The sequence below is a fragment of the Microcaecilia unicolor genome, chromosome 1 (genome assembly GCF_901765095.1).
Source record: "Microcaecilia unicolor chromosome 1, aMicUni1.1, whole genome shotgun sequence".
Classification (NCBI taxonomy): Eukaryota; Metazoa; Chordata; class Amphibia; order Gymnophiona; family Siphonopidae; genus Microcaecilia; species Microcaecilia unicolor.
In genome coordinates, this window is record NC_044031.1 from 620,340,441 (window position 1) to 620,352,397 (window position 11,957).

Consider the following 11,957-nt stretch of genomic DNA (forward strand, 5'->3'; position numbering starts at 1 on the left):
ATGCACTGTCGTCACTGTACATATTTCCAAGATTCATGTGCCAGATGACAATTCATGACATCAGCGCAGTTGGCCTTGGTAAGCTTGTGAGTTTTCAAAATGTCTGTTGTGTTGACATTGTTCAGTGTGCTGGGGGGGGAGGGGGGCAGGGTGGAGTCTCAGAGCAGTATTTATTTGAGAGGGTAGATAAACTTCCCCTGCAGCACTAGGATTCTTTCTCTGCCCCAGCAGGGGGAGGATTTGGCATGCCAGCATCTCTAAAGGAAATGTTGCTGTGTTTGTGTTTTTGGGCACTCCGCCAAGCATCCTCACAGACCTCCACCCCCAAACTAGCCAGAATCACAGTTCAGCTGGGGTAATGGTTGGAGAAAGAATCAAACAGCTTCTGTTCCATTACAGTCAAGCGGGCCTTGGCTCACTCTTGATCCCTTATTATGCAGTATGTTGCATTGCCCATAAAAAAAAAGTTAATTATTGAATGCTTCTTTTTTCTGTGCTAGTGGAAAGTTTGAATGGATCAAAAAGGAGATGCAGTAGTGAACATTTTATAAATATGCTGTTAATACATTCCAAAACTGCACAGTGTAGCAGGACATGCTTATCCACTCCTACCCTAGCTAAGATCATGTTCAAGCACCTTTCTGACCTCATGTGCAACTTTCTTTACATTAATCCTTATTTTCTTACGCCTGTTACTCTATCTTATGTTCCATATTTGCTTACACCCTATGCTGTCTATTAAAATGTTTCATTGTGTATTGTGTTGGCGTTGTAATATAGCATACTATACCATACTTTGTATTGTTCTTTGAATATTTTTACTGCAATAATTGTCTACTGCTTATGTTTGACTTGTTCTTGCTGTACACCACCTTGCGTGAATTCCTTCAAAAAGATGGTAAATAAATCCTAATAAATAATGCTTAACTATCCCCCTATTTACTGAGCTGCGCGGCAATGTTGACACAGCGGCATAGTAAACAGGGGGATATTTGAAGAGTGAAAACAAATATTTTCTCTGATTTGTTTTACATAAGCGCTCAGTGGAGCAGGATGGGGCATGGCGAGGAGGGTTATATTTATGTCAGCAGTTAGGGTGTGGAGGAGTGGCCTAGTGGTTAGAGCAATGATTTATAGTAGTAGTAGTAGTCTTGGAATCCAAGTTCAAGTGGCCAGTTCAAATCCCACTGCTGCTCCTTGTGATCTTGGGCAAGTCACTTAACCCTCCATTGCCTCAGGTACAAACTTAGATTGTGAGCCCTCCTGGGACAGAGAAATATCCAGAGTACCTGAATGTAACTCACCTTGAGCTACTACTGAAAAAGGTGTGTGCAGGACGTCAGACTCACAGAAACAGAAGCCTGCGCTTGCAGATCAGCAACGATTCTGGAATCCTAAAGAGTGACAAGATTCCATGCAGAATCTCAAAGAGTAGCAACATTCCATGTAGAACCCTAAAGAATAACAAGTGGAGGAGTGGCCTAGTGGTTAGAGCACTGGCCTTGCAATCCAGAGGTGGCTGGTTCAAATCCCACTGCTGCTCCTTGTGATCTTGGGCAAGTCACTTAACCCTCCATTGCCTCAGGTATAAACTTAGATTGTGAGCCCTCCTGGGACAGAGAAAGATCCAGAGTACCTGAATGTAACTCACCTTGAGCTACTACTGAAAAAGGTATGAGCAAAATCTAAATAAATAAAATAAAAGGGGACAGTGGGGACACTTTGGAACACAGCAAAGAAGAATCCCTTCACTGTGTCACTCTGGTGCAGCTATATCAGCTGCCTTCTATCTGTTCTCCCCCCTCCCCCCCTTTTCTGTTACTGATGCTATTATGCACACTGAATACACTCCAGGGAACTATATGTCAAAAAAAAAATCAATGTGCAAAACAGAAAAATACTCTGTTTGTTCTTATTGAAGAGCGATGTCAGAGAGATACAAAACTAATGAAAATCAATATTTCTATTGTTGAGTCCTCAGTGTAAGATTCAAACAGAGATAAAGAGACAATGCTCTTCTCAGATAAACAGCCGGGTGAGATAATTCTCATTACCGCAGTTGAAATATCACACCATCGTTGAACACAACTGTGTGCATTTTATTGTGTAATGTGCACCAAAAGTGAAATAAACTGTGATAAACCAAATTTAACAAGTCACTCTGTGATCATGCCAGTACATGATAGTTATCAATTTGTCAATCAAACATTATATAACACTTATCTTGACCACTGAATAAGTCCAAAAACGCCATTTTGAGGAGCAGCATGTGCCATGTGCAGATGCTTTGAGTGTCCAATTCAGGGGTTCCTGACGAAGGAGTGGCTTCTGAAGCGGAGCTCTGTAGAACCCTTTGAGAAAATTAAAAAGCCATGGGATAGGAGATAATGTTCTGATGTATATTGGGACTGGTTAAAGATAGAAAACAGAGAGTAGGGTTAAATGGCCAGTTCTCTGAAGGGAGAAAGGTGAATAATGGAGTGACACAGGGATCAGTACTGGGACCAGTGATTTTTAACATATTTTATAAATGACCCAGAAATAGGAATGATGGGTGAATTGATCACATTTGCAGATGACACAAAATTATTCAAAGTTGTTAAATCACATGCAATTGCAGAAGGAGCTTGTGAGGTGGAAGTCTGGGCATCGAAATGGCAGATGAAATTTAATGTGGACAAGTGTAAAGCAGTGGCAGAGCCAAGTTTTGCTTCAGGCCTATCCAATGGCAGTGCACGTTTAACCAGCATACCAGACCTCAATTTTTGGGTGGGCCTGGTGGTGGACTGGGTGGGCACAACCCATGCCTTTCCTCTCTGCCTACTACTCCCCCCTTCCCTTTTGCCACAAAGCAGTAAAAATTAATATCTTGGCTGGTGGGGATCCCAAGGCCTCACCAGCTGAATAGTTCTTTCTGTAGCCCCCATGAGCAGTCTCATCCCTGCAGCAATCAGCAGCTCATTTCCAGGTACCAGCACTGCCCCCCCCCCCCCCCACACACACACATATGCACAAATGCATGGTGGTGCCAACTGAACTGAGCATGTGAGGGGGGGTGCTGGCATTGGCAGCTGGAAATGCATGGCTGACTGCTTCAGGGATAAGAGTGCTCGGTGGTACTCTAGAGAGGACTCATCAGCAGAGAGGAAAGGCATGGGTTGTGCCCACCCAGTCCACCCCCAGGCCCACCCAAAAATTGAGGTCTGGTATTCTACTGGTGCAAAGTGATGCACATTGGGAATAACCCAAATTATGGCTACATGCACTCAGTTGCACATGAGAAGTCACCATTGAGGAAAAGTAGTTAGGTGTCTTTGTTGACAATATGTTGATGTATTCTGTGCAGTGTCTGGCAGCAGCCAAAAAAGCAAACAGAATGTTATTAATTATTTGATTCACAAGCCACTGGCCACCCCCAAGGAACTCTAGAGCAGCCCCTGTTGATTCCCTCAGATACTGCTGATCCCCTTGGAGGGGCATAATCGAAAGGGACGCCCAAGTTTTGCTGAGGACATCCTTGCAAAACGTCCCAGTGAAGGGGCGGGGAAACCTGTGATATGGAAACAAGATGGGCGTCCATCTTTTGTTTTGATAATACGGTCGGGGACGCCCAAATCATGACATTTAGTTCGTCCCTAGACTTGGTCGTTTTTGATTTTTGGCGCTAATGGAAACCGAGGATGCCCATCTCAGAAACTAGCAAATCCAAGCCATTTGTTTGTGGGAGGAGCCAGCATTTGTAGTGCACTGGTCCCCCTCACATGCCAAGACACCAACCGGACACCCTAGGTGGCACTGCAGTGGACTTCAGAAATTGCTCCCAGGTACATAGCTCCCTTACCTTGTGTGCTGAGCCCCCCCCCCCCCCAAAAAAAAAAACCCACTCCCTACAACTGTACACCACTACCATAGCCCTTACGGGTGAAGGGTGGCACCTAGATGTGGGTACAGTGGGTTTCTGGTGGGTTTTGGAGGGCTCACATTTACCACCACAAGTGTAACAGTTAGGGGGGATGGGCGTGGGTCCACCTGCCTGAAGTGCACTGCACCCTCTACAACTGCTCCAGGGACCTTCATACTGCTGCAATGGCCCTGAGTATGACATTTGAGGCTAGTAGAAAATATTTTTAAAGTTGTTTTTTGAGGGTGGGAGGGGGTTAGTGACCACTGGGGGAGTAAGGGGAGGTCATCTCCAATTCTTTTCGGTGGTCATCTAGTCAGTTCTGGCACATTTTTATGCCTTGGTCATAAGAAAAACAGGACCAGGTAAAGTCATCCAAGTGCTCGTCAGGGACGCCCTTTTTTTCCATTATGGGTCGAGGATGCCTCCAACACGCCCCCGTGAACTTTGGTCGTCCCCGCGACGGAAAGCAGTTGGGGTCGCCCAAGATCAGCTTTCGATTATGCCGATTTGGGCGACCCTGTGAGAAGGACGCCCATCTTCTGATTTGTGTCGAAAGATGGGTGTCCTTCTCTTTTGAAAATAAGCCTGTTGGACTCTTATAACCCCTACCCCTGACCTATAAAGGCAGGGTAGTGCCCAAATGTTCCTGTCTCCAATATTGTTGTCTTTCAAAATAACACAAAACAAGAGGTAAAAATACCACCTGTACCCAATATATCCAACATACACAAATCTATTGGGTAGATAGCCTAAATATACACTTACTCCTAACCCTTACATCTAACAATGTGAGTATTCACACTTGAAGAGTATCAGAACATTCATGTCAAAACAGACCCCCTTATGGGCCACCCCATTTCAAGCCCTCAACCTTGAGTCTCCATATATTCAATCATTTACTCTTCGATGTGTATCTCTCTAATTTAACAAATAAGTAGCAGACAGAAGTGACTATCGAGCTCATTTTCGAAGGAGAAGGACGTCCATCTTTCGACAAAAAACGGAAGATGGACGTCCTCACAGAGACGTCCAAATCGGTATAATTGAAACCTGATTTTGGACATCTCCAACTGCAGTCCGTCGCAAGGACGTCCAAATCTCAAGGGGGCGTGTTGGAGGTGTAGTGAAGGCGGGACTTGGGTGTGCCTAACACTTGGATGTCTTTGACCCATAATCAAAAAAAACCAAGGATGTCCCTGATGAACACTTGGACGTTTTCACCTGGACGTGTTTTTATTATGAATAAGGCACAAAAAGGTGCCCAAAATGACCAGATGACCAGCGGAGGGAATCGGGGATGACCTCCTGTTACTCCCCTAGTGGTCACTAACCCCCTCCCAACCTCAAAAAACATCTTTAAAAATATTTCGTGCCAGCCTCAGATGTCATACTCAGGTCCATGACAGCGCATGCAGGTCCCTGGAGCAGTTTTAGTGGGTACTGCAGTACACTTCAGACAGGCGGACCCAGGCCCATACCCCCCCTACCTGTTACATTTGTGGAGGAAACAGCGAGCTCTCCAAAACCCATCAGAAACCCACTGTACCCACATGTAGGTGCCCCCTTCACCCCTTAGGGCTATGGTAGTGGTGTACAGTTGTGGGTAGTGGGTTCAGGGGGGCTCAGCACACAAGGTAAGGGAGCTATGTTCCTGGGAGCAATTTTTGAAGTCCACTGCAGTGCCCCCTAGGGTGCTCGGTTGGTGTCCTGGCATGTGAGGGGGACCAGTGCACTACAAATGCTGGCTCCTCCCACGTCCAAATGGCTTGCATTTTGACGTTTTTGACATGGACGTCTTTGATTTCGAAAATCGCCGAAAGTCAGAAACATCCAGATCCAAGGACGTCCAAATCTAGGTACGTCCAAATTTAAGGATTTGGACGTCTTTGATGGTATTTTCGAAATGAAAGATAGATGTTCATCTTTTTTCGAAAATATGGGTTTCCCCACCCCTGGATTTTGAATTTTGCAAAGACATCCAAATTGCAACTTGGACGTTTCTTTCGAAAATGCCCCTCCACGTGTGCTGGAACTGATGAGTGAGGGGAGATTGGCCCTAAGTGCAAGACTGATCTGAGATATTTTTTTGTGGCCTGGGGCTGGAGCTGGAGCTGGCGCATGGGTGAGACCTGGGTTATATACAGTATATTCAACCATCTGATACTCATCACTTCAGCATCTACCTGCATTCACTCCCATGGAACTTGTGTAATTATCAGAAGAAACAATTCAGAGTCTACCTACTATTCTATTGTTTCAAGTTAGAAACTAAGAGATTGAGGTGCTAATTTTCAAAGCACATAGATTTAAATTATATAAGGGCTCATTTTCAAAATAGAAAAACATCCAAAATGTGGCATAAACCAGCAGACAGATGTTTTTCTCACAAAAATGTTCAAATTCCCATTTTTGAAACTAATTTTGTAGACGTTTTTCCCTGCTGTTCGTCTGCAGTGTGTCCAAATCACATGGGGGAATGTCAGTGGCATTGGAGCCGACTCTGTGGGTGTTTGAGCACCCCAATATTGAGAAAATTACTTGTATGTGTCCAGGGAGGGGTTATTTCCATTGGGCTTAGCACCCCCAATAATTTTGAAAAGTTGGCTCCTATGGTCAGTGGCATATTGAGGGTGAGTATTCTGCCCCCATTTGCATGGAGGCAGGGTACATGTTGTTTATATGTATTTTCTTATAGACAGATTTAGTCCCTGTGTCTTTAAGCAGGGTAGGACTACAGATGTATGTCATGGTAGTTCTCTGTGATTTGTTCTTCCTGAGCACATGTTGCTGTTCCCTATGTCTCATGGGACTTTTCCTATGGGTTGGTCCTTGTCCCTGTGTATAGTGGGCTAGTAGCCTCTAGCCTGCCCCTTTCAGTCTCCAGTGGGGTTAAGAGTGTCTGCAGCATGCTTTTCTAAGAACTGTAAACTGACTTGCTGTACCTTGTTGCATACTCCCCCTTCAAGCTACTGTAAAATAATCAAGGTTTTACCTGTTTAAAAGTATTGACAACATCTACTCTCAACTGGGTGCTGAGACCTCCCAGCTCCACTTATATATAGGGTGAGCTGGTAGAGAACAGACTCCCAGTTCTGCAAGGCAGAGACTCTTGTCCAGCATATCTAACTGTAAATTATTTCCTTTTGTTTTAATTGGTATTAAAGAAGATTTTGGTTCAAGTGTTCTGAGTCTTTCCAGTGGTGTTCTATACTCTGGTTAACTGCACGCTAATCTCCTAAGTAAACAGAACAGCAGCATTTGGGCATTCCTATTACTTCAACATTTTTGTGCCATAATGGAACAAAACAGAAATATCCAGGGCTAAAAGGTGGACGTTTTGGTCTAGACCTGTTTTAATAATGAGTAAGCCACAACAAGTGCCGTAACTCCCTTAGTGGGAGGGGTCAGTGAACACCCCCTTACTTCCCCAGTGGTCACTGACCCCCTCCCACCCCCTATAGATGTGAATGAAAAAGTATATACCAGCCTCGATGACTGCTCCAGATGTTATGGACAGCCCTATTAAAGCAGCAGACATGTCCCTGGAGTAGCCTAGTGATCAGTGCAGTGCACTATAAAGAAGGGGACCCAGGCCCATTATCTGCTCTGTTTTACTTGTGGTGGAAAGTGTAAGCCCTCCCAACCCCCACAGAAACCTACTGTACCCACATATAGGTGACACCTGCAGCCATAAGGGCTATTGTAGTGGTGTACACTTGGGTACAGTAAGTTTTTGGTGAGTTTTGGAGGGCTCACCGTACAATATAAGGGGATAATGGTGAGATTTGTACCTGGGACCTTTTATGTGAAGTCCACTGCAGTGCCCCCTAGGGTGCCCCACTGCTCTACAAAGGATGCTGGCTCCCAATACATTCCAATGGCTTGGTTTTGTGCGTTTTTCACTTGGACTTTTTTTTTTAATTTTAAATGGTCGAAAATGATAGACACACTATACAGAAAACATCTAGAAAATGGCTTTCGAAACAAAAAGAAGTTTTTCAGGTTCAAAAATGGCCATGTTCAACACTTGATTTTTGGACATTTTCAACAAAACGTCCAAAGTTGGATTTAGACGTCTTATCAAAAATGCCCCTCATAGTAACCTATGTAACTTTGCAAGTCTATGTGCTTTGAAAATGAACCTCATTGTCTCCTCTACGAAGACTGGTCTGGATGTTGGACTTGTTTAACCAACTGTTAAATATTGCTGTGTGAAACTCAGTATTAGAATGGTGTCAAGGACAGTAACTAAATCCAACAAAGGATCTGTGAGGGTGAAGAAAGGATTGCAGTGCTCTGGGTTTTCTCCCCTGAGGTTTCTCTCCAGTTGTCTGTCAGTGCTGTGTCTCTTCAGTTGCTCAGGCTGTATCCCCTCTTTGGGTGTCTGAAGGTGCTGCTCTTTCTACCACCCCCCAATACCATCACCACCCTGAGACTGCACTCCAGCTTTTTGTGCTGTATTCATCTTCTGGATGTCTCAGGGTGCTGTTATCTTCTCTTAGGGGAGACCCAACTTCAGCTGGGCCTGCCTTTGATAACCTTAGGTTCAATTTACCACATAGTCACCAGATGTGTGGAATATGACCTGAATTGCTTAAAGTTTAGCAGTATAGTAAATGTTTAATGAACTATGTGCTCACTGTCCCCAAGATGTCCCAGTTCCCTCTTGCCTCCTTCCAAGTTTCTCTCACTCACAGGAAGTGAAGAGGGAGATGAGGTGCAGTGGAGAGTGTGTGACCAGGTCAGCTACCAGACCTGCACTTCAGGAGCCAGTAGAGCCAGGTGCGGAAGAAAGGAGCAGAGTTGAGCAGGCTGGTGATCTGCTGGTTTAAGAATCCTGCCTACCAGCTGCCCTACTTACTGAAATCAGGATGACTGGCAACTTCAGTGCTTCCCAATTTGAAAAGAATAAGGAGTGAGGGGGAGACAGCAAGTAAAGCATTCAAAAACTTTAAAATCTTATAAATTCCCAACAGCCCAGCTTACGAAAGAACAGCAACGCAGGACATCAGATTGGAAAGAACATGCTGGACTGCTGATCCTTATACAGAAATGACATCTGGAATGCCTCCTCTCTGTTACACATTCAGGATATACAGCCTAAGGGACCACAGATTAGAAATAAAAACATTCAGACAAATTGGCGTTCTTTTCATGACTTTTGAATTTTAACCATGTCTTTCACCCCTAAGTGGCCTGGGCCAGGAGTGGTGATTCATTAAGTTTTAAATAGACATAAACATTTAGTGGCCCTTTTACTAAGCTATGCTAAAAGGGGCCCTGCGCTAATGACAGCGGTCGTTTTTGCTGCATGCCAGGGCCCCTTTTATCGCCGCGGGTGAAAATAACCAAAAATTAAATGGCCTTGCAGTAAGTTCACACTTGCCGTACAGCCATTTCAGGGGGGGAGCATTTACCACCACCCATTGAGATGGCTGTAAGGGTTCTTGCACTAACCCAGCGGTAACCCCCTGCAGAAAAAAAATATTTCTGCTAGCGCCGGAATTGGCGCTTGCTGGGGGTGGAACTACTGTCGGGCTGGTGGTAGTTCTGGGTTACCGCATGGGAGTCCCTTAGTAATTGGGCCCCTTAAAACCTTGACTATTCCATGTAAACCAATAAGTAGCACCTTTTCTGAAATTACCTGTTGTATATCTATATTCATTATTTAAAAGTGCAAATGCCCCCCCCCCCCCCCACAAGGTTTCTAAATTACCTCCTTATCCAAGATATACCCTTTAAATATCTAGTTAGACCTAATAGAAAAAGAGGGGAAGTTATCAACATGGCCTACTGTTAAGATGGGCTATTTTGCTGGTAACCCAGGTTTCAGTGTCATCTCATACAATGAGACTTGTCTTAAAATAGCACAAGTTGTGGTAAAATAACCTGCCTTAACAGTAGCTCACATGGATAATGTCCCTCATAAATATTAAACTCTGCTGCTCTTTGTGCCCTCCTCCCAAGAAGCTGCCACCCTAGGCAACCACATAGTCTTGCCTGATGGCTATGCTGCCACTTATTTCTTCAGTTATCTTTAACCAGATGTTGGGCCAGATTCTGCATACAAAGCAATACTAGAGAAATAGAAACAATTGGATTATGGAAATTTCACAGAACTAACAAAAGAATGAGCAGGAAAACCTGTTTATAATGCTGGAGGAAACAGCACAAACAGCATCTCGAGCAGCACAGCCTATTGTATCCTACCACCAGGCAAGAAATTAAACCTCACCAGTGAGATATGGGCCAGCAGCAGAACTTTGAAACTGCCCTTGTTAATGTTCTTTCTTCACAATGGATTATTTTCTTTTTAACTACTTTGTGCATTACTTTGACAACACATTGGAAAAAATTGTCATGCTAATAAAGTTATCTGACTCTTATCCAGTTAGGGTTTTGGGTTTCTTTGACAGTGCATTGTGGGATCTGTAGTATTTTTTTATCCCTCATATGATTTCAGATTGCACAGGAAGGAAGGGGGTGGGAGGACTGATATCCAGGCAATACTAGCTTGTGGTTTCTTTTCAGTTGGGTGGGGTTGCATGGGAAAGACTTGAGGTTTTTGCACTGCCTATTGGATTCTGGGAAATTTTGTCCTTCCCCAAGGAGCTCGTTTGATTTCAGTGCTGTGGTGTAATGACTTGGTAGTTTATCCCACCTAAGTTAACACTTCATCATGTGAGAATGAAATGGCAAGAAGTCAGCCTCTCCCCCCCACTTTTCCCTTCACCTGAGCTGCGAAACCTGCCCTCCAGTGACCCCACGCATGCAGTATCCAGGCAGAGAAAGCACATTTCAGAGACTTCGGCTAAAGTTCAGGTTAGAAAGTTCACCCTCTTTGTAAATCCTGGTTGTAGGTTAATCCAGGATTAAGAGAGGCCTAGAGCCAGCAAGGAGTGCTGAATAGAAAATACAAGAAGTTTAACCTGACCAAGGATAATTTGGAGCAGCACCAGAACTTGGGAACTGTTCATGCTCCTCTCTGTGTAACATTTCCCTTTCTATTTAATCAAAGGATTTGTGCTCCTAACTTTGAGAGTTATGCTCCTGAATTGTCATCTTTTGAAAATGTATTAGGGCTGACCTTATGCTCAAAATTTCACTAAACTCCTAACTGTAGGCACATAAAAGGGACAGATTCAGGGCATGGAAAACAAAGTGGGAGTTTAGCATTGATTTCAGCACTAAGTTCATAAATCTAGGCAAATGAATGGCAGCCAAAATTTATAAGGCTTAGTTTTAAGCAAGTAAATTAACATGAATTTTCAGCTGAAAAAATAGTCTCTTAAGTTTAGCTGACAATGGATATGTATATAAATAATCCCCCCCTACCACCCCTCTGTATACAGTCTGCTCTCCCTCTCTGGCCCTGATGCTCAAAAGCAAATGCGGACCCTAAAAGGCCATTAGTCTAACACCCGCATTTGCTAGTGCACAATGCCGAAAGCTGACAAGCGTGTGAACCAATAAGCTCACTGGCTCCCAGTGCAATGAGCATGCAAATGCATGCCGATGAGCTGATTCCCTACTCCTTGCCAATGCTCAGCGGACAGTGTGCCAATCAAGGGCACTCTTTCCACCATCAACGTTACGCTAGCTCAGAGCTGGCGTTAGGGTTGTGCTGAGCTAAGGAGAGGAATGGGGAGACCAGTGTTGCTGGCAGCTGTTCTGGTATTTTTATGTTCCCTCAAACACTTTCTGGACTTTACTCACCTGACTTCTGCCTAATGAAGAGCAAATCTTCAGATACTGCAGTTTATCCTTAGCAAGGATTGGTCCAGAAAAACAAAATTGAGCAGCCGGAAAGAGAGAGGTGAAGGCAGGGACGGCGGCAGGGCTGCCGGTGCCTGGGGAGAGCTCTGCCTGGGTTCTGTGTCTGGATCGGGTTGCTCTCCCTCCCATCCTCTTCTTAGTTGCTGCACAGGATACTGGGACTTCCTCCTCCTCCTTCCCTCCTTCTGGAATTCTGCATAATAAATAACTCTTGAGTGCATGCGCCAGGTACCATCCTCCCCCTTAACTTCCAAACAACTTCCTAATGCTCAGCACT

At 44.5% G+C, this 11,957-nt stretch overlaps 1 long non-coding RNA gene across 1 annotated transcript; it reads right to left on the minus strand.

Annotated features, from left to right (window-relative positions):
• Nucleotides 1-2,123: 2,123 nt before the first annotated feature.
• LOC115460482 lies at nt 2,124-11,701 on the minus strand. The gene is made up of 3 exons (XR_003940507.1): nt 11,621-11,701; nt 8,891-9,004; nt 2,124-2,351 (listed from the first exon to the last, which is right to left on the minus strand). It is a non-coding gene; the product is annotated as an uncharacterized LOC115460482 (long non-coding RNA).
• Nucleotides 11,702-11,957: the final 256 nt, after the last annotated feature.